We start from the raw sequence: 25926 nt of genomic DNA on the forward strand, positions 1-25926 counted from the left end.
CATCTGTCAGCAGATAAAGGGCAGGCCACTCGCATTTGTCTATTTGGACCACTGCTGCCCCCTACAATCCGACGGGGCCTACAAGTACATCTTGGTGGCAGTAGATTCATGCTCTGGATTACTGTGGGTTTGGCCTCAGCGCTTGGCTGACGCCCGAACTGTTAAAAAGGATATGCAAGTCTTCATAGGGACATATGCAATTGACACATTACTTTCTGACCGTGGCCCTGCGTTTAGCTCTCGGGCTTACAAGGAAGCCTTGGGAAGTTTGGGTGTAGCATTGCGATACTCCTCTCCATATCCTCCAGAGGGAAATTTGATTCTATAGAGAAAAAACCTGGACTTAAAGCAATCCTTAATAGCAAGGGTATTAGGCTTGGTAGCAATTGGGTCAATCACCTATATGAGATCCAGAGGGCACTTACTAACATGCCAAGAAGCTCCCTGGGAGGCGGTACTCCTTATGAGGTCCTGTTTGGGACGAGAATGTGGGTACCTGACCTTGATTGTGGCAGCACAGTGGCAGATGACAAAGGATTTTAAATGAATGATCGTCTGGCTGTTATACAAGAACTCAATGAATTACGGGCATTACAAAGCAAACTCCAAGTATAACCTAACGCTACTGGGGAAGTCAAAGCTGTTCTGGCAAGACCTGCTTGGGTCCCAAAAATAGGGGATCTAGTCAGAGAAAAGATTGTCAACACAAAGTGAGCATGAGTGACTGGGCGAAAAATACTGTACTGTTTCCATGATCCCTGAGGGCTCAGGGCTGTCATGTTCGATAGTTGCCAGAAACTATTCACTCCATGGTGAGAGGAGTTCATAGTGGCACTGTGAGCTAGTTGGTATATAGGCGAACATATCCGGTGGGGGTGTCTGGAATCAGTCTGGACACTGATCCCATAGTTTATGTTGTCTAAGTGCGCAGATCTTATATAGATTTGTAGGAACTACATGACAATACGTGACCGTTGGATCAGTGTCGGAAGATAATTTACTAACAGCTGTGCCCGTCAGTGTAACAGGCTAAAAAAGGAAGCAAGATTTTAACCACCTCAAAGTGGATCCCGTTTCAGCTAACCCTGGAGGATTCCAGGTTCTTCTCCCTTTTTCATTTTTATTAAAAGCTGTGCCCATCAGCTTGACAAGCTTTCAAAGCGGTTAACCAGAGCACTCGTATGTTTGACAAGAGCGCCCTCCAGTGGTCGCATGCTTACCATGTGTAAAGCCAAGCAGGGCAGCACTGTAGCTGACAGAAAGGCAGGGAATGTGCGCGCTGCTGCCTCACTGCCCCTCTCGCTAACCACAGAACACAGCGAAGACTTGAGGAGCCGGGAAGTGGATGATATCAGCTTCCTGTCCCCTCAGCTCCTCACCTTACTTTGAAAGTCCGCAACACCAGGAGATGTGGAGAACACAGACAACGGATGTGGTGGTCAACAAGTTTCTGGGAAGGAGGCTGAATACGCTGTCCCCAACCAGCAGTCACCGGCAATGTTAAAATAAACCTCCGTACTCAGTGAGTAGTATTCTTGTCTTTAATGTGCAACAGATTCCACACCATGCTTGTCCCGCTAGCAGCCACAAAACCTAGACACCCGGGGGAGACTAGGAAGGTGTGGCTTGCATGGATCCCCCAACGTATTTTTAACCAGAATCCCCTGCAAACCTCCCATTTAGCTAAAACAAATCACATTTTCATCACATTTCTGTGTGGGATCAGCGTGCCGGCACAAATTTCTTACCACCCAGCATTTCCCTCGGTTTTCCCCCAAAAAATGATACCTCAGTGTGTCCATACATGCAGTTTTTTTTATACATTTGTAGGCTGACTCTGCTGTGGACACCCACACAAGTGAGGGATCATTTCTATCAAGAGATCGAGGGGAACGCTGGGTTGTAGGAAATTTGTAGTGGTGCAGTGAGCCTTCAACTTTCCCACACAGACATGTCAGTAAAATGCGACTTTTTAGCTGATTTTGAGGCTTGCAGTAGATTCTGAGTAAGAAAATTCTAGGGGATCCATGCAAAACACACCGCCAGCCAAGCGACAGTCCGCCCACACTGCCAGCCAAGTGCGAGTACACACACAGTCAGCCAAACACTAATGCATGCAGAATGTCATCAATACTCCAGTTCACTCACACACACCGAAATTTCCCTGGTATCCAGTGGTTTACTGCCCATCTTTGGGCAGATGAGCCTAAACAGAAGGGGAAGAAACAGCTAAAATGTATGCCTGAAAAACAGGGGAGCAACCCTTGACTATGGGGCCACTCCCTGACATGCCCATAAACATATCCCTGGTGCCTAGTGGGCTTTCTGTCCCCACCTGGGTGGGGCAGATCGGGTCTAATAGAAAGACTGTGCCTATTTTTTTGGGTGGGGTGAGGACATTAGCATGCCCATTCTGGGCATCCCCACCCCTTCACAAAGCAAAAATACTCCCTGGTGTTTAGTGAGCTATCTGTCCCCCCAGGGGGGGCAATCAGAGGCTGCTGCCCATATATGCCCCCACAGAGGAAGAAAGACTGTGTCTATTTATATAGGGTTAGGGGGGTGGAGGCATCAGCATGCCCCTTCAGGGCAGCCCTCACCACTGCAAAAAGAAATAATTAGTCCCTGTTGCCTAGTGAACTTTCTGCCTTCCTGGGGCGGTAATTGGGGTATTGACATGAAATTCCACCCGGGGAAGACTGTGCCCATTTTTGGGGGGTGGGGCTTCCCAGAATGGGCATGCCATTGCACCCTCTTTTATAACAAAAAGCCATTGTGTCTAGTGGGCTTTCTGCCCCCCCAGGGAATAGAAAGACTGTCCCTTTTGTGTTTTGGGTTGGGGGCATTGACATGCCCATTTTGGGCAGCCCCCACCCATATGGATTAAAAAAACAATAGCACACATCTGCCTTCCCAGGGTGGGCAGATGGACTGTTACTGTTAGTATCTTGGGGGTGGGGGCTTTGGCATGCCCATTCTGGGCAGCCCCCACCCCGCTTTTAAAAAGAAACAAAATCCCTGGTTTCTAGTGGGCTTTCTGCCCCCATGGGGGGCAGGTCGGGGACTATTACCCTCGTCTGCGCCTGGGGGGCATAACGACTGTGGCAATTTCTGGGAAGGGTGGGGTCATTACAATGGCTATTTAGAGCAGCCCTCACTCATAAGTGTTTAAAAAAAAAGAATCCCTGGTGCCTAGTGTGCTTTCTGGCCTCTCTGGAGGCTGAAAGACTGAATATGGGCAAAATATATAGGGGGAGCAAGGGCAAGCTCCTCCTCCCTGGTGTCTAGTGGATTGATCTCTGCTTGGGGATCACCCTTCTTCGGTGATCCCAAAGCAAGGATCCACAAGGGAATCTTTTCCCCTTTCCAATGATACCTCTCCTATCTGCCTACATGCTCGAGTGGTTGAGATAGCCCCACGAGCATGCAGGCAGTGAAAGTGAAACAAGCCGATCGGCTCATTTCACTTTTGTTTTCAGTGTAATGACGTTGGCACGCCATGCACGGCAATTGTCATTACACTGAAAGAAAATACCTCTGGAGGTTGGGGAAGCTCTGCCCCAGCTCCAGAGACTGAAAAAAAATCAAACAAAATCACTCTGCTATTTACAGCGACGAATGTGATGAATGACGGAACCCTTCCACTATGCACATGAAAGGGGTTAATGAAAGAACAGTGACCAATGTGACACAGAAAGCCTACTGACCAATCATCTAATGTCCTGCCCATTTTCTCATCACAGCCTGCGGTGCTTTTCTGGGAGGGCACCCTGGAGCAGACTTACTAGTTTGTTATGCAGTGCAGTGCAGCAACCACAAATGCTGCACTGTGTGAGAAGGAGAGGCCAGGAGATCATCATATTTACTGAAATATGACACTCTCCACCCCTCTCCCTAGCATTGGCACAGAAACATGCAGCTGTGCGCCATGGACACACCTCTGATCCATAGTGCAAGGGTGTCTCCATGAGTCTAGCATAGGTTGTGTATGGGAAGTATGCCCTTCCAGCACAAAATACTATGCTTAGACTACTTTTAAACCTTTTCCCACTTTGTAGTGTACTTTACAGTGCACCACACATGCAAAGACAGAAAAGAAAGAAGAAATAAAAGGATTTCTCCTTCATAGCACCTCTGAAATGTGTGCTATTTTCTGATGCTAAACCTAGTCTACTTTTTTAAGTAAATAGGGTATAGCATCAGAAACTTTGGGTTGTTGCATGGCAATGCCCATGCATCACCCATGGTATGGCCCCTTGGCGCTAACTAATGCAAAGCAGCTCTATGCGCTGCTGTGCGTTATTCTCAACTGATTTTCCAACTTAAAACAGGTTTACACTGGAAAGTAGATAGGTAAAAAAAGATTAAGTGTTGTTTTGGGTCACTTGTGTGATGCAAACACAGCATCTTAAGGCCTCACTTACAAAGAATTGGCGTAGTGCAGCGCCGTAAGTAATTTTGCTGCAATGCAACGCCAATTAGAAAGGAAAGGAATGCACCATATTTACAAGATACAGTGCCTTTCTGTCCTTTCAGCCAATGCCGGCGCACAATTTGCAGGTGAGCACCAAGACGGGCACCCTTGCACCATAGTGCCAGGTGTCTGTGTTAGTGGCATGATTGTTTTTGTACAGGAAGGGGCTCCTTCCTGCTCCAAAAACAATCACAAGAGTCATTTTCCTAATTCTTAGTGTGCTGCAGAATGCAGCACATGTGCAGAGAGGAAACAACGAGGAGAAATTTAGAACTTTCTGCTGGTTATGCCTGCTCTGAGGAGGCATGCGTGTTTGGCGCTGCCCCAGGTTTACTGATGTTGTTAGTTGTGGCAGTGTCAAATTTCATGGGTGTTGAATGTGAACACCCACAGAAACGCCCATGGAACACCTCTTTCCCTTACTCCATATCTAAGAGGTCATGCAAAGCCATGCAGGGTGGCTTTGCGTTGCCTCATAGAATTGATTGAGAGGCCTGCACCACCAGTTCATCATAAAGAGTGACACTCTGGCGGCGCAGGCCTCTTGTAAATGAGGGCCTTAGTAAGTAGACCCCCTTCTGTGCAACTATATTTGAATAAAGCAGTACTGTGAGAAATATGATCAGATCCGTAACTGTTCACTGTATCAGTGGCTGTCATATTAGAATGCAGGCCAATAGCTGCATAAAGTGGGCGTTGTATATTCAAAAAACACATGCTAGTTGAAACATGACGAATGAACAACAGTACTGGTTCAGAAACCTTGTATACGTGGGCTTTAACACTTGTTTCAAGGCTAGTGGTAGAGCCCCTGATTCCCAGATGGCCTGGGGCCATGTTACGCATGACTGCGCCGGCACTAGTTGTCAATGTGCGCCAGAGTATGTTTGTGTTAATGTGCGTTTGAGTCTGTGCGCTAACACAATATGCGCACCGACACAAACGCTCATAAACACAGAGCTCAAAGTCTGTGCCAACATCACAGCGCATTACAAACCGATCCTCTGTAATGCGAACGGGCGCATACTCTGGCGCCCATCGACAACTAGCACCGGCGCAGTCATGCGTAATACGGCCCCTGATGCTCAATTAATTGTGTCTGATGATTCTGAGATCAATGTGTTTAAAACATTAGAGGCCGCACTGTGGAAATTGCCGTATACCTGATACGGATCAAAACAAATGGATCATCACATTCCAGGAGACTATATCAAAATAAATGTACAACAACAAAACAGCGAAAGTACTTCAACTCCTGTGACACAGAGGGTTTCTTTTTACCATGTACAATGCACCCCTAAAGCAACAGAACATTTTCCATAATGAAAGTAAAGTGGAAACGTTTTACCGAATCGAGCAGAAATTATTAGAAATAAATTGATCATTTTATTTAAAAAAATCTTTCATCCTCCCCCATCGTGTCCTCCAAGCCCTCTCACTCACACCTACTTCTCATACAATAGGAATGCTAGATTAGGAAAAGAAACAGTTTTAAACAATTATTGAATGCTAATTTTTTTGTCGTGCACGAAAATTCTTAGAATTGTTTGCCTCGTTCTGATATTTTGATTTCCTTGAGTGTTTATATTTTACACGCTTTTAATGTTGAATGTATATTTCCTATCCATGCACTATCCATCATTTCACTCCAATCATAGTAACACACCTAAAAATATTTTTGATTGATGGATAATAATGTCTAGCATCCTGGCTAGGCAATCAATATGTTTTTCTTCTGCCATGACCTTTTTAGGAGACCTTGTGAAAACCTTGGAGACTATTTTCCTTTTGAAATTGTGATTGAAAGCTAAAAAAAATATTGAGATGTATTCTAAGGAATTAGGGACATGAGGCCTTATTTATGAGGCCTTGTGACAGTTTTGCGCCGCCGGTGCATCACTTTTTGTGACACAACGATGGCGTAAAACATGCCTCCTGTTGCGCCCTATTTACAAAGTGACGCAACTAAGCAGATGCGTCACTTTACAAACCCCTGCGCTACATTATACTTACGTCAGGTATAATGTATGCAGGGTGGGCGTACGTAAGCCTCGTAGATTTCACTGCTCCACTTCTTGGGTGAAAATGCGTCAGTCTCTTACGCCTGCCTCACAGCAGGCGTAAGACTGATGCAGGCCCTTTCACATGGGGCAAGCCCCATGTGAAAGGACACATTGCTGGAGTTGCGTCAATTTTGTGACATACTCCAGCAATGCGTCACTTTTGCGCATACAGATACGTCAGAAATACTGACGTAACTGTAACTCCTTGTACATGATGCATCATACAGTAAATATGACGCATCCATCATGTCCCAAGGAGGGCGCACTGAGAAGTGACGTATCGCTGCTTTCACACAGTGATGCGTCACTTCTCATAAATGAGGCCCATGGTTTAGATCTTGGAAGATAGGTTACTGCGTTACAGTGGTGACTGAAACCTAGTCCACTGAAATATAAATCCCATTATATCCCCCTTGATTTATATTTCAGCGGATGGAATATCAGTCCACCATGATCTGAAACAGCCGTTAGGTTGTTCTTTGGAAACCAACTGAAATAGTGGCTTCTCTCAACTGCTGCAGGCGTCTAACACCCCTCCTCACCTGTGAATAGCCTTTGGCCATGCATATCGGGGTTTGGCTGCAAACCTCACCTGTGGACAGGTTCAACCAGCCCAGGACGCCTATCCCAGACTGCCCAAAACCCTGTACATGGCCTTTATATCTCCCCCTCTGTCGTCTTTCTGTGTCAGTCTCTTTCTCTTTAACTCTTGGCCACACATGCACTTGGTCTTTCTCTGTTTTTTAACCTCTTGAGAAACTTGTGAATTGTATCAGATTTGCCTTTTTTCACAAAATGACAGATGAATCTACTGTCTAAAAGGACAGCTAACAAACACTATTACAGATCAGTTTGCCTCACAGATTACATTTTATTTTCTGTAGATTCTACTTGTGTGGTATTCATCTGTGGGTGCCCCCTGCACTCCTCTGGGGTTAGACAACTCTCATGCTGCTGAACCATTGCTGTACAAAATGTTTTTTGCATACCACCATAGAAGATGGGAGGAAAAAACCACAGCCAATCATATTTGCCAAAAATTTTACAAATGTGAATGAAAGAAGTTGAGGGCCAACGAATCAGGATTTTAAATGGCAGGTAGTTACAACACTAACATTTTAAAATTCTTATATTTTGGCAGCTACTGAACAGATTGACACCAAACTCATTAAAGCACAGATTCCTAGAAAAGTTCCAAAATCATGCCAAGTTTGGTGTAAATCTGTTCAGAAATTTTCGCTAAAGGTTCTAGCAAACTTTTTGAAAATGAGAAAGCATATATTTTTCTCATTCCACCTTAACTTTTTCCCTCTTTAAAGACCCACATAAAAAGTGACATAACAGACATTAGCTGAGTATCCCAAGTGATTGCCTAATTTGACACAGATCTGTCCATGGGGTCAAAAAGATTGGTCAATGGGCAAATCAAAAATTAGCACTTCTCTGCAACTGTGTAATATACATGTCTGCAATTTCAAAAAAGGCGGTAAGGAGGAACTGATATCTCTTCTTTTACTTACTAATAGGGAACATCAAATTACCCTATCATTGGTTCATTGTCCCATTAAAATTCATGAAAAATTCATTTAAACAAAACACATACCACAAAGACATTCTTTGGAAAGATCAATCATTATTATTTCTTTTTAAACTGAAAAACATAAAAATACATATAGACGCAAACATTTACATCACAAACATTTGATAACACATCAAAACAAAAATCAAATTGAAGTTGCCAGTACCCACTTATTTCTATCAGCTACAGTGTTCACACAATTAATCTAGGTAATCCACTGTGAGGTAGTCCTCTATGCACACAAGGGGGCATATCAACAAGGGCTTTATCTCTGCTTTTTTGGCTTTAAAAGCCAAAAAAGGAGAGATAAAACTAGCACCCTATCAACAACAGGGTGCTAACATGCAAATTTGCATGTTAGCACCCTTTTACTCTACGCTTCCCCTTGCATCTCTAATGAGATGCAAAGGGGGCGTTCCAGAGTAAAATAATAGGAGAAATGTCGCTAAGCGACATTTCTCCTATTATCAAGAATGTCGCTAACCCTGTTAGAGACAAAAAAAGCAGCGCTAACCGCGGTTAACGCTGCTTTTTTACGTCTGGTATTTTTCTGACTTAGCCATGATATCCTATGGAAGGAGGATATCATGGCTAAGTTTGCCTGTCCCTATCAACAAGGTAACGTGAGAATATCGCTGGGTTTCCAGCGATAATCTCACGTTAGCCTGTTAGAGGGAGGATTTTTATCGCTATTGAGATAAGCGTTGCTAATAGCACGCTATCTCAGCGATAAAAATTCACGCTAGCCGGCGATAATTATCCTAGCGCTAAGTGCGCTTAGAGATAATTAGAGCTGGTTGTTGTTGATATGCCCCAAGGTTCTTACACCTCTAAAAACATCGCCTGTATACAGGTGGTTTTATATGATTACTTACTTTTTTAAGGTTGTGACTAAGCATTATCCACCCTATGGGGGTGAATGCCTATGCTGTTCACTTACATCACTAGGTCCTCATGTGCACTGTTATAAACCACAAGCTAGTTGGCTTATATAAATATTTTTTTTGTAGTCCTGGAACTCGTGATTGCTCCTGGTTTTTGGTCTACCTAATATTAGAGTGACTGAATGAATTTTGTCAACGGGACATATTTGGCTCCGGTTTTCTCAATAACGCGTAGCATGTCTGCAGTTATAGAAAGTGAGTATTTAATATGGTCTTGGAAATACCGTCATGTCTCAGTATCATAACTGACACGTCTTTTGGAGTTAATGAGATACACCATTCCTTTTCTTCCCCGCCCAGATTAAGTGGACACGGATTTGCCCAATTCCTCTTGCTGGCTTTATCCGTCACGGACACCCTGTCACCATATGTTAGGAGTGCCTTATATATGGTGGATAGTATTGATTGCCCACTCCTGCTCTCTGAACTCGTCTGTCTTCTTTGACTGCTGTTCTGTCTCCTACCGATCACTGCTACCCTCTAGTGGGGTTCTTCTTGGTTGCTTAGCTGACATTCTCAAGTCTATCGGATTCTTCTTTCTCTATATCAATGGATACTATGACACTTATCTGGACTCCCTTTCACAGTATGTACCCTGTGTCATGATCCTGTGCCTGGTGCCGGGCCTTCACAATAGATATAAAGCCTGCATACGGCGCGTTTCCTACTCCACACAGAGTGGGTATTCCCCAATCAAAACCCACCCCTATCCCGTGCATCCAGCACTCCAAAGGTATGCCTATGTGAAGAGTACTGTGTTACCAATCCTATGTTATGTACATAGCATGTGAGGTAATGATGCTTGTTTACTTGGGTATTTTGTATGTAACAACTTTGCCAATGCTATTGTTCTCATAGTCATCATCACAATAATAGTGTCTCTGTTCGAGTTCCTGTTTATTAGAAAACCGCTGAGAAATGCTTCCGTTGTTAAAAGAAAAATGCAACGTTTCACGCTTAACGTGCCCATTACTCACATTGCTGGCAAAAAAAGACAAAAGACTTCAATCGGCTGTACGTTGCATCGTGTCTGAACGCATGCGAACGTAACAGCCGTCTTGGGTGCGGTTTGTGTGTGGCATGCCTATATAATGCCACACCCAAGTTCCAGAAGGCGCTTAGCCTTCCTACCGTTGCCGCGTCGACATCTTCATCTTGCCTGGTGAGCTTTGCCGGTTTCCTGGAAACTTCAGTGTTTGTCGGCAGCATCACGAATCCTGCAAAAAAGAAGCAGAAGAAAGCTAAGTTATTTCTTTATTCTGTTAAACAAAAGGCGTCAATCGCAAGACAGCAGAAATAGCCAGCACGCATTAGTAAAAAGATAAAGAACAATTTTGGAAACTCTTGTTTACACTAAAGAAAGGATTTAGAACAAAACGGACATTATGCAAGAAAAACTGTAAGCAAACAAAGTTAAAACAATTATAGTGTTGCATTGATCTATATTATGTTTTGTCGTACCATTTTATTATTTTGAAGCACAGAATCGAGTGATAGACCATATACCAAAGATGATGCAAAGTAAGTGAACGGTGACAAGAGAATCAAATCAATGTAATTTAAAGAGTATAATGCGGTGTACATCTTTTGAATAATAGCATAGAAGCTCATAATTTGTTTTCTCGCACATAGAGAAGAAACACAACAGGAAAAGCATCATCATCGTCATTACAGACATCCATACTGTGACTACTCCCTTAAAGGACAACACCCCATCACGAGACGACTTACAGGACGCCACGGACATTTCCTGTAGATCGCGGGTAGGACATTTATACCACACATATTCCCAATGAAATGCAAGAATTGTAGGGTTAATTGCACAACTCATTAGATCACGCCCTCAAAATATTTCTTGTTGCCTCGCAGGTTGACAACAGGAATTTGTCAGCATCCGAATCTGGCCCTCTTCCCTGATTTCTTTTAAGTAGCTATTGTGTTTTATATAAATCACTGGTTATCACATAGGGGTTCTGGGAGGTTGGCTCATAGCGTATCTGTGAAATCCTGCCAAGACACCTTACAGGTGAGAGTACAGATTCTTGCAGGTAAGAGTGTATTGGTTAACCTGACACCCTGTTGGGGCGAATGATGCTGTTTTTTATTGTATTACAACAAACAAATGATGGACGGAATGCTGACAATGCAGACATTCTCCCCCAGTCAAGAGATCTGGGTTAAATCCATCGTTCTTTTGCCCACTTTGGTCCCGTGCTCACTACGCCACTAGAGTCAAGCTATCCTGGCTGATGACGGCTGATAGCCAGAAACCGGTCCTAGAATGCTTGATTCCGGTCCAGGGAAGACATGGCTTGGCAGTTCGGGCTGGACTGTTCCCATGAGGCTCAGGGTCAAGACTGATTTACATATGGCCATGTCTGAACTGGAGTGGCGTGGTGAGCAAAATAACGATGGATTAAACCCAGATCTGTGACTGGGGGTGAATGTTTTGCCATTGTGCAACATTCCGTCCATCATCTTGTGTGTTTTGTTTTTTATTGTATGGTAATGAAATAGTGGTAGAGTTACATATCCTCATTGTAAATAAATGGTTGTACTCTATTATGTCTTGGTGAATCATTACACATGTGGTTTTTGTTGTTCACGCTGTTTGTTTATGAAAAATCGCCATGCGGTACTTGCTCCCGTAATAACGTATGTATATAGCTGGTCCAGTCATAATGTATTTGTTCTCTTGGTCATATTGTAAAGTCTTATGTCCTTTTTAATGTTTTTTTGTCTTTTATTGTACTGATGTGTGTATATATATTTGTTATTCTCAAGCCCTGAAGAAGTCCATTTGTTTGTATGAAACGCGTCGGCTGTTAATCTCAACTTGATATGTTTAAATATTTTGAATAAATAAATGAAGATTTGAAGAAACTACCTTGGACACAGATATGATAACTTATTGTGTTATTGTTTACAAAGTGGTGCACCATTTGCTCTTGTTAAACATTGTTAAGTCCAGTATTGCACTGCACCGTGACAGTGGGTGAACTAACCATGTGCACATGTAATTCTGGGTATTTCCCGATATTTTTAATAAATAGGGATAGCAGGTCAGGTGCTAGTTCTTTGTAGGTTTCCACTGTCTAAGTTTGTATGATACAATATATATATATATATATGTATATAAATATTACCTACTGGCAGTCGCCAGTAGGTAGTTATAGTTAGGACCTATTTTCCATTGGAAATCCGCAACATTCTATTTGGAATAACGTTGGTGCCGATTGACGAATCTTCGCGAAATTTTCCAAACTTTTGGGCAGTTCCGGTCTACTCCTATCCTAAAAATTTCACGGTGATTCATCAAGCGGGGGCCGAGAAAAAAGGGGGGTCCCAAAACGCGTTTTCCCAATGCATTTTCCCATAGGACCTGTTGACGCAGCTACAGCCTGAACTGCTGAACGGAATTACTCCAAATTTGGCAAAGAGGTAGTCCTCAGTTCAGACTCGTGCCTTTTGCTTAAATGGTGTAAATCCGTTCAGTAGTTCCTGAGAAAATTAGAGTTAAAAAGAAAGATATATCTGGGCGGAGCCTAACCACACATCTCATCGTGAGATCTGATTGGCTGTCAGTACTTCATCCAAGAAGTGTTGGCAGCCATCTTGGGAACAATATTCATGATAGCACCTCATTAAAAAGCATTGCAGTTAATAGAAGGTTTTAGGACTTTAGTTACATTATATATCATTTGTTGATGGTACCATACTCATTTTAGGAATTGTGGTGTGTTCTAAGGTGATTTTACCATGTGAAAAAGCCTTCTGCTGTGATATCATGAATCATGTTTGAGAGAAAACTATTTTCTCATGCTTTTACCACAGAGGTTTGAAAGGTGATCTATAAGCTAAACTGAGAGCATATTTTCTGTAAATTCACATTTTCTTTCTCAGTCATGTGAGAATGAAGTCTGACATTCTCAGTAAAACATGTACATCCAACAAGGGCAGAGACTGTCAGTTGATTTCTTTGTGTTCTACTGCAGCTTCCCAGAGTGTTCTAAAGAACAACTAGAGCGCTAACAGTCCTACTTATGACAAACGTATTGCACACCTGAAGACATCTTGATTGGAATAAAGTGGTAACTCTTAAAACATTTAATTCAAAAAGGAACAAAATGAGGGGGTTCATTTTGCCATAGAAAGTATGATTAGTGCTGCAGAAAGAAAAATTAGGGCACATTTTGAGTGACTTCTCAAATCCTCTTCTATTTCATGAAAAAATTCTGACATGCAGACTGAAACATGCACTTTCAATACCAGCAGCAGACTTCCCTGGTGAGCAGTAGCTTTACTACAGTGATCTAATAAGCAACTAGAGTGCTAACATTCTGAATTTATGGCAAATGTGTGACACATCTGAATGCCTTCTTGATGGAATCAAAGTAAAAAACTGAAAGTATTTCTTACTGAGGAGACTAGTAAATGAGGAAATTAGGAAACTTCATAACAAATAAGTCTCCCAAAATGGCCACCAGAGACAAAAGAGCCCAAATGTAGCACAAATATCACCCAGATGTAGCCCAAGTACAGCCCAATGACAGAATGTCCCAGAGTGTTCTAACGAACAACTAGAGTGCTAACAGTCTTACTTATGACAAAAGTATGGCACACCTGAAGCCATCTTGATTGAAATAAAGTGGTAACACTTAAAACATGTAATTTACAAAGGAACAAAATGAGGGGGTTCATTTTGCCATAGAAATTATGATTAGTGCTGCAGAAAGAAAAATTAGGGCACATTTTGACTTTTCAAATCCTCTTCTATTTCATAAAAAAATTCTGAAATGCAGACTGAAACATGCACTTTGAATACCAGCAGCAGACTTCCCTGGTGAGCAGTAGCTTTAATACAGTGATCTAATTAGCAACTAGAGTGCTAACATTCAGAATTTATGGCAAATGTGTGACACATCTGAATGCCTTCTTGATTGAACCAAAGCAAAAAACTGAAAGTATTTCCTACTGAGGAGACTGCAGTAAATGAGGAAATTAGGAAACTTCATAACAAATAAATCTCCCAAGATGGCCACCAGAGACAAAAGAGCCAAAATGTAGCCCAAATATCACCCAGATGTAGACCAAGTATAGCCCAATGACAGAATGTCCCAGAGTGTTCTTAAGAACAACTAGAGCGCTTACTGTCTTTATTATGACAAAAGTATTGCACACCTGAAGCCATCTTGATTGGAATAAATTGGTAACACTTAAAACATTTTAATTTAAAAAGGAACACAATGAGGGGGCTCATTTTGCCATAGAAATTATGATTAGTGCTGAAGAAAGAAAAATGATGGCACATTTTGAGTGACTTCTCAAATCCTCTTCTATTTCATTAAAAAATTCTGATATGCCGACTGAAACATGCACTTTTAATACCAGCAGCAGACTTCCGTGGTGAGCAGTAGCTTTACTACAGTGATCTAATGAGCAACTAGAGTGCTAACATTCAGAATTTATGGCAAATGTGCGACATATTTGAATACCTTCTTGATGGAATCAAAGTAAAAAACTGAAAGCATTTCCTACTGAGGAGACTGCAGTAAATTAGGAAATTAGGAAACTTCATAACAAATAAATCTCCCAAGATGGCAACCAGAGACAAAAGAGCCCAAATGCACCACACATATCACCCAGATGTAGCCCACATGTAGCCCAATGACAGAAGTGTGCAAAACACTTATTTTTTGTGTATTTGCATTTTTATATAGTGCAGACTTGTCAGGTATTGGACTGCTTTACATGAGCATTGGTTACATCACACAAGATCAAATTCATTTTGGTTGTAGACATGGGGAGATTAAGTGATTTGACCAGAATCACAGGATGTTGAACTGAGGCAGAAACTCCAACCTGGTTCCCCAGTTGCAAAGTCTGCAGCTCTGGAAGTAACACCACATCCTCTCCCCTAAGTGCACCATTTAATCAAGTGGTCAACTGGATAAACAAACATAAAGATTACAAATAATTTAAAAGTTCTTTGTTGCTATTTGAAAACTCAGAACATATGTCCTCATTTTAGTTTTTCAGAGCACTAACCATAATTTTGATGCAAATAAGACCCTCTCATATATGTAATTTCTAAAGGAAATGCTCTAGGTATTACAGTTTCGATTACATCAAGATGATGTCAGGCGTTCCACACTTTTGTAATAAATATAGAATGTTAGCAATCTAGTTGTTCATTGGGATACTGTTGAGCGGCAGAGGCCAGGGGCATGGACTATGAAAATTGAAGGCAGGTAGGAGAGTGCAGAGGCAACAATTTGACCACACTGGGCAGGCAGGAAGGGCAGTGGCAGCACAATAGACTATGGAGGGCAGTGGAAGGGGGGGCAGGGGCAACACACCAACAATAGAGGACTGGCAAGAGAGGCTGTGGCAATATAATAGACCATTGTCGGCAGAAGGAAGAGGCAGTGGTAGTACAACTATACATGCCAACAGACCCGTTTCAGCCAGGAAACTCCAATGTTTTTAAGCTCAAATGGGCTTTATTTGATCTGTCTCCTGTCTACAATCTCCTCTTTTTCAATGTAACTCAAAGGGGAAAATCAATACCCCCTTTTTTTTTCAAAATCTCCCTCTTACCAAGTTCAAAATGTTCGCAAGTATGGTACATTGAATCATGGTAGGCAGGAGGAATTGGGGTAGGGACATGGACTCGGATAACAGAGGACAGGAGGGACATTGAGAGGTGCACCAAACTGACCCTACAGGGCAGGCATCAGGGTTTGCAGCAGCACAGTACACCACACAGGGCATGCAGGACAGGAGTGCAGCACAACAATCCATAGAAAGCAATAGGGAGGGGACAGGACCATGCACATGGACAACAGAGAACAGAGGGGAAAGACGCAATGGTAGCTAGCTGACCATAATGGACAGACAGGAGAGAAAGCTGCAGCATAACAGACCATAAAGGGCAGGAGGGACAGATCAGGGGCATTTCAATGAAACAGACAAGCCAGGAGGGAGGAAATAGGGGACTGCACATGGAAACAGAGGGCTGGGGGAAAGGGGGCAGGGCAGGAGCAGCGAGATGACCATGGAGGTCAGGCAGGATGGGCACTAGACACAAGACACACCATGGAGAGCAACAGTGAGACTATGATGGCATACACACAGACCATGGAGGGAAGGTGGGAGGGGGTCAGGGACAGCTAGCTGACCACACAGGGAAGGTGGGAGGGGCCATGGCAGCACAGAAGACCATGCATGGCAAGTGGGAGGGTTAGTGGCAGCACAATGGCTATGATGGGCAAGAAGGAGGGTGCAGGGGCATGCACTTACGACCATGGAGGGAGGGTCAGGACCTGGGCAAAGACAAGAGAGTTCAGGGGAAGGGGCCTCACAACAGACCGTGCGGGGCAGGCAGGAGGAGCAGTTGCAGCACAACAGACCAGGGAGGGAAGAAGGGTGTGGCAGTAAAATGGACCATGGAAGACAGGAGGAAGGGGATAGGGGCATGGCATGTGGACAGGCAGGGTGGAGGTGGCAGGGACAGGTTACAGTCATCTGACAATGCTAGGCAGGTGGGAGGGGAGTGGCAGCTCAACAGAACACTCAGAGTAGATAGGAGTGGCAGGTCCATGGAACACGGTGGACAAAAAGGATGGAGCATGGGCATGCACAAAGACATCGGAGAGCAGGAGGAAGGAGAATAGGGGCAGAAAGCTAAGCACAGAGGCTAAGGAGAAGGTCAATGATAGGCCATAGAATTGGGCAATGGAGGGCAGGAGGAGTGGACTGGTACATCACGCTAAATAGAGGGCAGTGGCAGCACATCAGACCATGCATGAAAGGAGGAGGCTAGTCCATGGACTCAGACAACAGAGGATAGGGAGGAGGTGGATGGGGCAGCAAGCCAACTGTTCAGAAAAGGTGGGTATTAGGAACCTTATTGTTTTTAAAATGTATGTCTGTGCGAACTACTTTAAAATATGAACAATTATGCAGCATAATCTCACTTTTATTCAGGAAGAAGAGGACGTTTGTGACTGTGACTCCGGGCTCACTTGGCAGAAACACCCCCTGACCCTCCACCCCCATCGCAAAATGTAATGCCCGTGAAAAGGGTAGGTGGAAGCAGTGTTATATAGAACATAGTCCTGAGAGCACGATTGAAAATGAAAACTAGATATAGTATATGGTATAAACTATGCACCAAAAAGTGTGATATAAGATGAACTGGGGCGTGAAATATAATATGCAATACATTATGCGCAATGTCAGATTCATTGGAGAGCACGAGATAGCACAGGCACTAGCGCATGCTATGCGATATGCGCCTTGGAGTGTAATATGCACAGGGCAGTGTTGTGTAACCTAACTAGTCTCTAAAGTTGTAATATAAAATATGCGCTGGGGAGTGTAACGTTGCACATGCACTGTGACAAAGATATGGATCCCAGATTGTAATATGTATGGCATAGCGCTGTGCGTTATAACATAGGCATCGAGGAAGGCACTTTAGATGGGGCAATATAACCCGTGCGAAGGCAAGTGAGGCATGACATATTCACGGGGTGGTGTTACAGTGCACATGGGCTAGAGAGTGTCATAGCATACGCACTAGCTGGTGGAATACAACACAGAGGTGTGTGGCACTCGGCGGGCATTGGTGGGTGTAACACAGCATTCGGCTCAGCCAGGAGCACACTGTGACTCTCAAGTGAGGTTTGTCTCCTTTCCAGATAGTAAAATAAAAAGTATTACACATCCGGCGGTGGATGTGTGTTTTATTAACCGTGAGGGGGGTTTCTTGCATAGTTTGGTCAAATTTTTGTCGAGTCCCCTTTGAATGGCTTGGTGTGCATGTGTATTAAATGTGCCCATCAATAGCTACCCATGTTTGTATAAATAAACGACAAGGGTGTCTACTTGGAGAGTACCCACCGGCGGGGGTGCCGGGATAAGGCACGGTAGGGTGTCAGACACGACAGAGCTTCACTAGCGGTGTAAATACATTCCACGTGGATTTATTGTATGCATAGTCGCCTTTTAATGAATATCATGCAAATCGTCATGGTGATAGGTACATACGGTTTGTCCAGTATGTGCTGGGTGTTTCTATAAATATATATATATTTTTAAAATAATAAAAAACAAAGGTCGGCCCCGGGGGAGGGGGTCCCTGGGGCCATAAGTGGCCTGAGGAGGGGGGCAACGCAGCCCCCCTCCTAAAGAATAAAAAAAAAAAGGCCATGACCAGGGGGTTGGGGTCCCCGGGGACGATTAAGGCCTTGGGAGGAGGGCCACGCGGCCCCCTTCCAAATTAATTTTTTCAACAAAAAAAATTAGGGTGCAGGCCCTGGGGGATGGGGGCCCCAGGGCCAATAAATTAGAAAAAGAAGGGAGGCCACACAGCCCTCCATGCAGCACTCTGCAAACGTGCCCCCTGGCCAGTTGTAAGTTGGGGAATTAATTCCCCTTCAAAACTGAGGGTCCCTGAGGGCCAACTAGCCCAACAGGTATCTCCAGTATGTGCCAGGGAGCTGCATTGCAGACAGGTGTTCTGAGGCCATGCCTCTTTTTACACCTCTATAGAATGCAGCTCTGTGGCGCTTACTGGAGGTACCTAGTGGGCTAGTTTGACCCTAGGGACCCTTAGGATTCAAGGGGGCTTAATCTCTCAACTTAGAACGGACACAGGGCGCGTTTACACAGTGGTGAAGGCAGGGGACAGGGCCTGAGGTGACGTGTGTAAACACGCCCTGTGGCGCGTTTTAAGTTGGGGTAATAATTCCCTTTCAATCCTGAGGGGCCCTGAGGGCCAACTAGCCCACCATGTGCTTCCAGTAAGCGCCACTGCTCTGCGTTGCAGAGAGGTGGTGCAGGCCGTGCCACTTTTTACACCTCTCTGCAACGCAGCTCTGTGGCGCTTACTGGAGGTACCTAGTGGGCTAGTTGGACCCTAGGGACCCTCAGGATTAAAGGGGACTTAATCTCCCAACTTAAAACGGCCACAGGGCGTGTTTACACAGTGGGGAAGGGAGGGGAAGGGGCCTGCGGTGACGTGTGCAAACATACCCTGTGGAGAGTTTTAAGAGGTAGTTTTAATCCCCTGCCCTATTATATACTAGGGGCTTACAGAGGAGGTCATGCTAATCACAGGGGGACCCCAACACATAGTGTTCCCTAGTGTATGTCGGTGTTTACACTGTATTCTGAGTGTCTTTTAGCATAGCCCTGGCTCTAGGACTGGTTAGTCAGACTCAGTTACCACCAGTATCCGTCTGAAAAAGTTGAGGGTACAGGATGATTTTGCAACAAGGCTTCTTTCTGCTCTTCTGTTTGTTCTTTCTGCACGTTATCCTTCTTCCAGCACTTTTCTTCGTCTTTGAGGACTTCTGTTGCTTCTTTCTGCATTTCTTTTTTTTCTTTCTGTGCGTTTTTTTTTTCTTTCTTCACATGTCCTATCTCTGTAGGCATAGTTAGAAATTAGCATTTAAAAAACCTTTGAAATTCACTGAAAAAACCATAGGTTTCAGGCACGTTATAGTTAGGAATTAGCATTTAAAAAACCTTAAAAATTCACTGAAAAAACCATAGTGGGTTTCAGGGGCGTTATAGTTAGCTGGACTTTTCACTCATACAAAACCATTGAAATTCCCCCGTTATAGTTAGTTCAGCTAACTATAACTCGCGCGCCCGCAATGCACTGCTGATGACGTCACATATTACATCACTCATGACATCACTGATGACATCTCAAATGACATCACCGATGACATCACTGATGACATCATTCTTGTGATAGAGTGGCAGACCTCCTCTCCCCCTAATATAACCTTTGATACACACATTCAAAAATAGAAACTAAAATTTTCAAAACAATGGACATACCAATACCAGTTACAACAACCTATTCAGTAATTCTAAGATCCACATACACATCCACTCATTCACCAACAGTCCTATACATGTACTCACTCATCATATGTACTCATACAGCTATACATCCTGTTACACAATGCCACTCATCCATAGAGTTACTCACACACTTAGTCACTCATGCTAATAAAGAATCAAACATCCATTTACTTGCATATACAGTTGTACACACACCACCACACTTACTTCTACAGAAACTTACACAAACTTAGTCTTTTAACCCCTTCAGTGCCACGCCCTTTCCCCGCCCTGTGCCGGGCGTTGAATTAGCGGGCGGGGTTCATGACGAGATAGTCTCGTCATGGGCACAGCGCAACCGCGCTCCATGACGAGACCATCTCGTCATGGGCACTAAAGCGGTTAAACAATCATTTATAGAAACACATACTTATTCATACAGTAACTCTTCCAATCTCTCACTCTCACATATACTCACTTATATACACCAATAGTCACATATACTAGTTTAAACATATGTAGTTACTCATAAAGACACTATTGACACAGTCATTCACTCACTAACACACCCATGCACACACTCATCCACCCATACAGTCCTGCACAAGTGCTGTCTTCAACACATACAAAAATTGAGTCACTCATTCATGCACCTATGTACTACGTAATACCCCCCACGAACCATACAGACACTCATTCATACTGATACTCGAAAAACCAACTAATAACCGATATAGACACTCATGTAGCTACTCACCGACCCATGCAGCCACTTATACACAAAGTGAGAGTCTGATACAGATATTTACATATTTAAACATTACTCACTAAGCCATGTATTCACTAAGATACACTTAATCAGTCAGTTATACAATCAATTTTTCAAAAACACATCATCCATTTAGACACTTATATACCCATTTATTCTTCCATCGACCTTGAGATATATATATATAAAACATATGTAATTTTCAGAAAAACACACATTCACTGGATGATGTCATCAGTGATGTCATTTGAGATGTCATCAGTGATGTCATGAGTGATGTCACTGACCATGTCATGAGTGATGTAATGTGTGACGTCATCAGCAGTGCATTGCGGGCGTGCGAGTTATAGTTAGCTGAACTAACTATAACGGGAGAATTTCAATGGTTTTGTACGAGTGAAAAGTCAAGCTAACTATAACGCCCCTGAAACCTATGGTTTTTCAGTGAATATATATATATATATAAAAACAAATAAATCACTGAAAAAAAACAAAGATGAAAGGTTACAGGGATGTTATAGTTAGGCTGAGATGTCACTCACAGAAAACCATTGAAATTCAGCAAATAGTTACCTGAGCTTTTTTTAATTTTTTTGCAGCACGTCATTCTTCGGGATTATGCCGGTGTTTGCACTGTGCCAAAAAAAAGAAAACATACCACAAAAAAGAATTGAAGAGAGCGTAATGTGAGAGAGATGGAGAGCATCCCTCAGACTTGTAGGAAGCTGGCTCTCTGTATAGTACACTAAAATGAAGTACACTATGTCGACAGTCCAGTGAGACCCTATTGGTAAATAGAGGCAAAAGTGGATAATACTAATGCTCCATTTGTGGTTGTGCTAAGCATTTGTTGTACTCACAGAGGCAATAAATGAAACACACACTCAAGACCAATTTGTAAAAGCTAACATTGATTTTTATATCATTTTTCAGACAAAGAGCTACATTCTAAGGTAAAAACTTTTTAAGTTATTAATTTTTAAAGTGCACAAATTAAATCACTGTTGTGCGCAATTACAGATGTCAATGGCAAAAAGTAGGAAAAAGCATATAAAATCACTCAGTGGGTTCTCAGGTTAACCTTCTGCATTTGGGAAAGTAGCAAGGCCATGGCCATGGTTCCAGTAGCAAAATTCAGGAGTGTCTCGGATGTGGCTGGGAGAAGGGTGCTGAGGTAGTTGGTAGCAGGCGCACTACAAAAAAAAGGGGCCACCTGAAAACATACTGTACAGCTGGACTTAAAGGTATGTTTGGGGTCCCACTCAAAGGAGCAGGTCACAAGGGCCTGAGGATCACGGGAGCACAGCTGGTTTGTTGTTACCTTAGCTGGGCAGGCTGAGTCTAGAGTACATAAAGCAGCCAAGCATCATGTGTTGAGATAGTTCTCATGGTCAGGGGCAGGCAAGTTGCAGAGGTGTTTCCAGGGCAGCTGGGCTACTCATGAAGCGAGTCTTAGGGGTCTCAAATTCCTCAATGGGTGTCTGTGTCCTGTGTCATTGGAGTTTTGATTGGACTCTTTCTCCTTGGCCTTCTGTGCAGTGGGTCTGGTACCCCGGGTATGGCATGGCATGGCCCAGGTAGGTCCTCGTTTCCTCCCCCTTGGTGCGGGACATATCTGAACCTTTGGAGCTGACATACCGTTTCTTGCTTTGGTGCTGTGTCGGAGTCACTGTGGGTCAGCAGATCGGTAAACCTGACTTAGTGGTTTTAGACTTGCAGGGGGAAGCTCCTTCACTCCAAGGGAGGTTCTTGGAAATTTGTCAAAGGCTGGAGGTGCTCAGGGGTGCTTGGAGGCCTCACAGTTGCAGGATGAGATAGCCGGCCACAATGGTTGAGGAGTCCTAGAAGCAGTGAGCAGGTTTAATACATTTTTATGCAGCAGGTCATCGATTCTTGGGTCATCAACTCTTCTTTGTCCGTTGCTCTTCTTAGGCCCATCAAAACTAAGTTGCAAGGTTCAGGGATGCCACATAAATACTGAAAGTATGGGTGATGTGGGGAGACAAGTAGAAGCCAAATGGTTACAAACCTTTAGTGCATCTACACCCTCTAAGTGACTACTTCCTGTGGGAAGGGGCACTACCCTACCCCTGATAGGTTAATTCCTGCCATCCCAAGACGGAGGAATTGGAAAAGTCATGACCACATCACCAGCACCACCTGACTGGTGGCTGAAGGTGGGCACACCTCTTAATTTAAATAATTTTCCTGCTTGTCCTCCCACTAAATGTGGAGAAGGAAAGAGGGGTTGGCATTTACCATTATCTGGAAATGCCTGGGTTGCATTTCAAAGCCAGCATCACAATTCCCACTGTGGAAGACCATCCTGACCTGGAGGAGGAGTGAAGCACCTCTGTCCAGAGCAGGCTTTCTTCATGGGCTCTGAGAGCGCTGGCTTTCACCCCATGGGATCAGAAACAAGTTTGGCGGGGGCCGGCTGGCTAAGACCAGTCGGAGACCACACCCATGCTTGGTGAGTTTTTAGGGCACCTTCTAAAAGGGTATCCTGTGTGCTTTTATTAATACATCTATCACTGGTATTAGTTAGGATTTATTAAGATGAGATGTTTGCTACCAAATATCTTAGGGTACAGTGAAGCCATCAAGAGCCAACAAACTTGTAATGACAAGTATCCAGCCCATTGACTCTCCATGGCTTCCCCGTGCACTTACAGTGTCTAAGAACGACTGTTTTAGAAAAGTGAAATGAGTGCGGTAGCATCTCAGTACTACCACTTCACCATTGAGGTACCCGTGTAGTTCACATACACAACCTACAGTAGCAATACTAATAAATGTGCCATTAAAATAAATAACTAGCCATAAAACCCTAAATCCATAGTTAAAAAAAAGAAATGTTTGATCTAAATAAGATTTTAAAAGTAAACGCAGTACTTTTGAGGAAACACTAATGAACTTTTATTGACAAAGACAATACTGGCAATCATAATGACCTTGGAACTTTCTCAAAAGTACAGAGATACCCAAAAAATGGTTTAAACAATTAATACCATAATAAACAACATTACATGGTTTCAAACATATATATTGTTTTAATTCATTGACATTCAATGAAAAAACTAAGGTTGGGGATAAGCTATGGTTAGGAAAACCTAATTTATTATTTGCATACAAACTAATTTAGGCTACTCAAATCTTGGAAATACTAAAGTTATAGTTATAAATTAAAGCTATAATTTTTGGTCCAGCCAAAACGTAGTATACCTTGCGCACTTCCGTACAGAGAGTTGCAAATTCGCTAGAACTAGCTGAGCATAATACACTTTCTCATTCAAAAGCCTACACTACCAATATTTATTTGACTGGAAAACATTTTTAGTTTTTAGCTTTGAACAGGTACGAATATGCCTCATTGGATTTTAATGTACATTATCTGAGGCCACATTAAATGCTTAATGATTAATTAACTTCTTTGGGATATTTTTAACAGAACAAAATGGCTATTACTCTACATCCAATAAACGTCTGGGGAGCAAAACAAATTGGACACTTGTAAAGCAAGACAACTATAGAAGTAGTGTCGTAGCATTGCTGGAGTAACAAACCCACACAAAACTCACAGCAGCATCATCAGCATGGACACCTTGCAGAAGAGATTGGAGAAGAACACATAAATTGCTGATGAGATCACTGAATCCCTAGTCCACCTCACATTATGGCCAGAAAGAGACTTGGGGAAGCTTCAGATATTTTATCCAGAAATGGTCTTGGGAAGGGTTCACACTAAAGATGTGTTAATACAAGGATTCATCATTCAAAGTTTAATTAGCTTTTGTATTTGATAAAATGAAGAACTTCCAACAGACAGGCAGCCAAAAGCTTAGAAAGATATTTATGGTCTTGCTTAGTAACAAAACGTCCCAGTGTGGCGTCTGCTGTTATGCCCAAGAGCAGACAGCGGCAGCTTTCAGATGTACTGGGACTCAGATTACAAAAGATGAGCCAGAAACGCAATAAGCCCATCCCGCACCAGAGGCCCCAGCACGCCTCTGCATCAGAAGGGGGCAACCCATTTCAGGGGCTTCATTCACCTTAATGCCTATGAATATCTGTGAGATATTGTAGCCTCAGGAACTCCCACCACATTCTGCATTGGTCACCATCATTTTACGCTTAGCCACTGAACAGCACTGACATGCTGCAACACATTTGGCAAAACCGTCACTGTTCCCATACTTCGAGCGGTAGCTTTGTCATACACATAGAAGTACAAGAACTATCCAGCCAGATGCTACATTTTTCTGAACATCTGTATTAGCATCTTATTAAAGATATATTGCAGCTTGACACCCAGTTTGGTGAAAAACTAAAGCAAAATATAGTCAATAGGTTTTGCTTTATGTAACTCCTGCTAGTCACTTGAGACACCTAAGGGTCCCAAGCTTTGACGCACTAGCCCACAAAACAGCATAAGTGGGGTATGCCCATGTGACGAGTTAGCTACTGTGTGCTCCAAGTCAGGCTTGTGTAAAGTGCTGATCTACAGATATTGGGTTCCTTGCCTGGCCCACTGGTGTTGCAAAGGAAACCTCTCGGTTTCAAAATAGCCAACCCTTACATTGGCAAATATGGGCGGGTTGAACCTTTTTGCGGCCGGTGATGGGATTCACAGGGATCAATCAATCATTGTACGAATTACTTTTTTCTTTACCCTTCCAGGACCTGTTCATGCTAGATGTCTCTAACTTTCAATTAATCAATTAAACATATTGTTCACATGAAAATACACGCTGGGGAATTCGACGTATGAAAAACAGAAAAGACCTGGGAGTCCATAGGGGGATATGCATGAAAACAAGCTCCTGACATTAAAGAAGTGCCAATTGACCTAAATGGAAACACTTTTTAATCGAATTATTCGATTAGCTGACAGTTACATATCAATCAGAAATTAAACTGGTGTGAGCACGCAAAATGCCATCACTCACACACTGTGAGACCCCTAACAGCGAAAGGCTGGCATGCGGGGTGATCCAAGTTTCACTGGCAACACATTTCACCATTGAATGCATGCTTAATGATGCATAATCCTGAGTGTGATTGTCAAGCAACCAATGACTAAGGAGATGAGCCGAGCCCATTTCTATGTATTATTATCATACCTATTTACTAAACACCTGGCAAACTACCTCGATCTTCATTTTGTGGCAGACCTCATATGGCAACACGTACAACTGAAACATCATGCACCTTATCCATTCTTTTTGGTCCAA

Source organism: Triturus cristatus, chromosome 6 (genome assembly GCF_964204655.1).
Source record: "Triturus cristatus chromosome 6, aTriCri1.1, whole genome shotgun sequence".
NCBI lineage: Eukaryota > Metazoa > Chordata > Amphibia > Caudata > Salamandridae > Triturus > Triturus cristatus.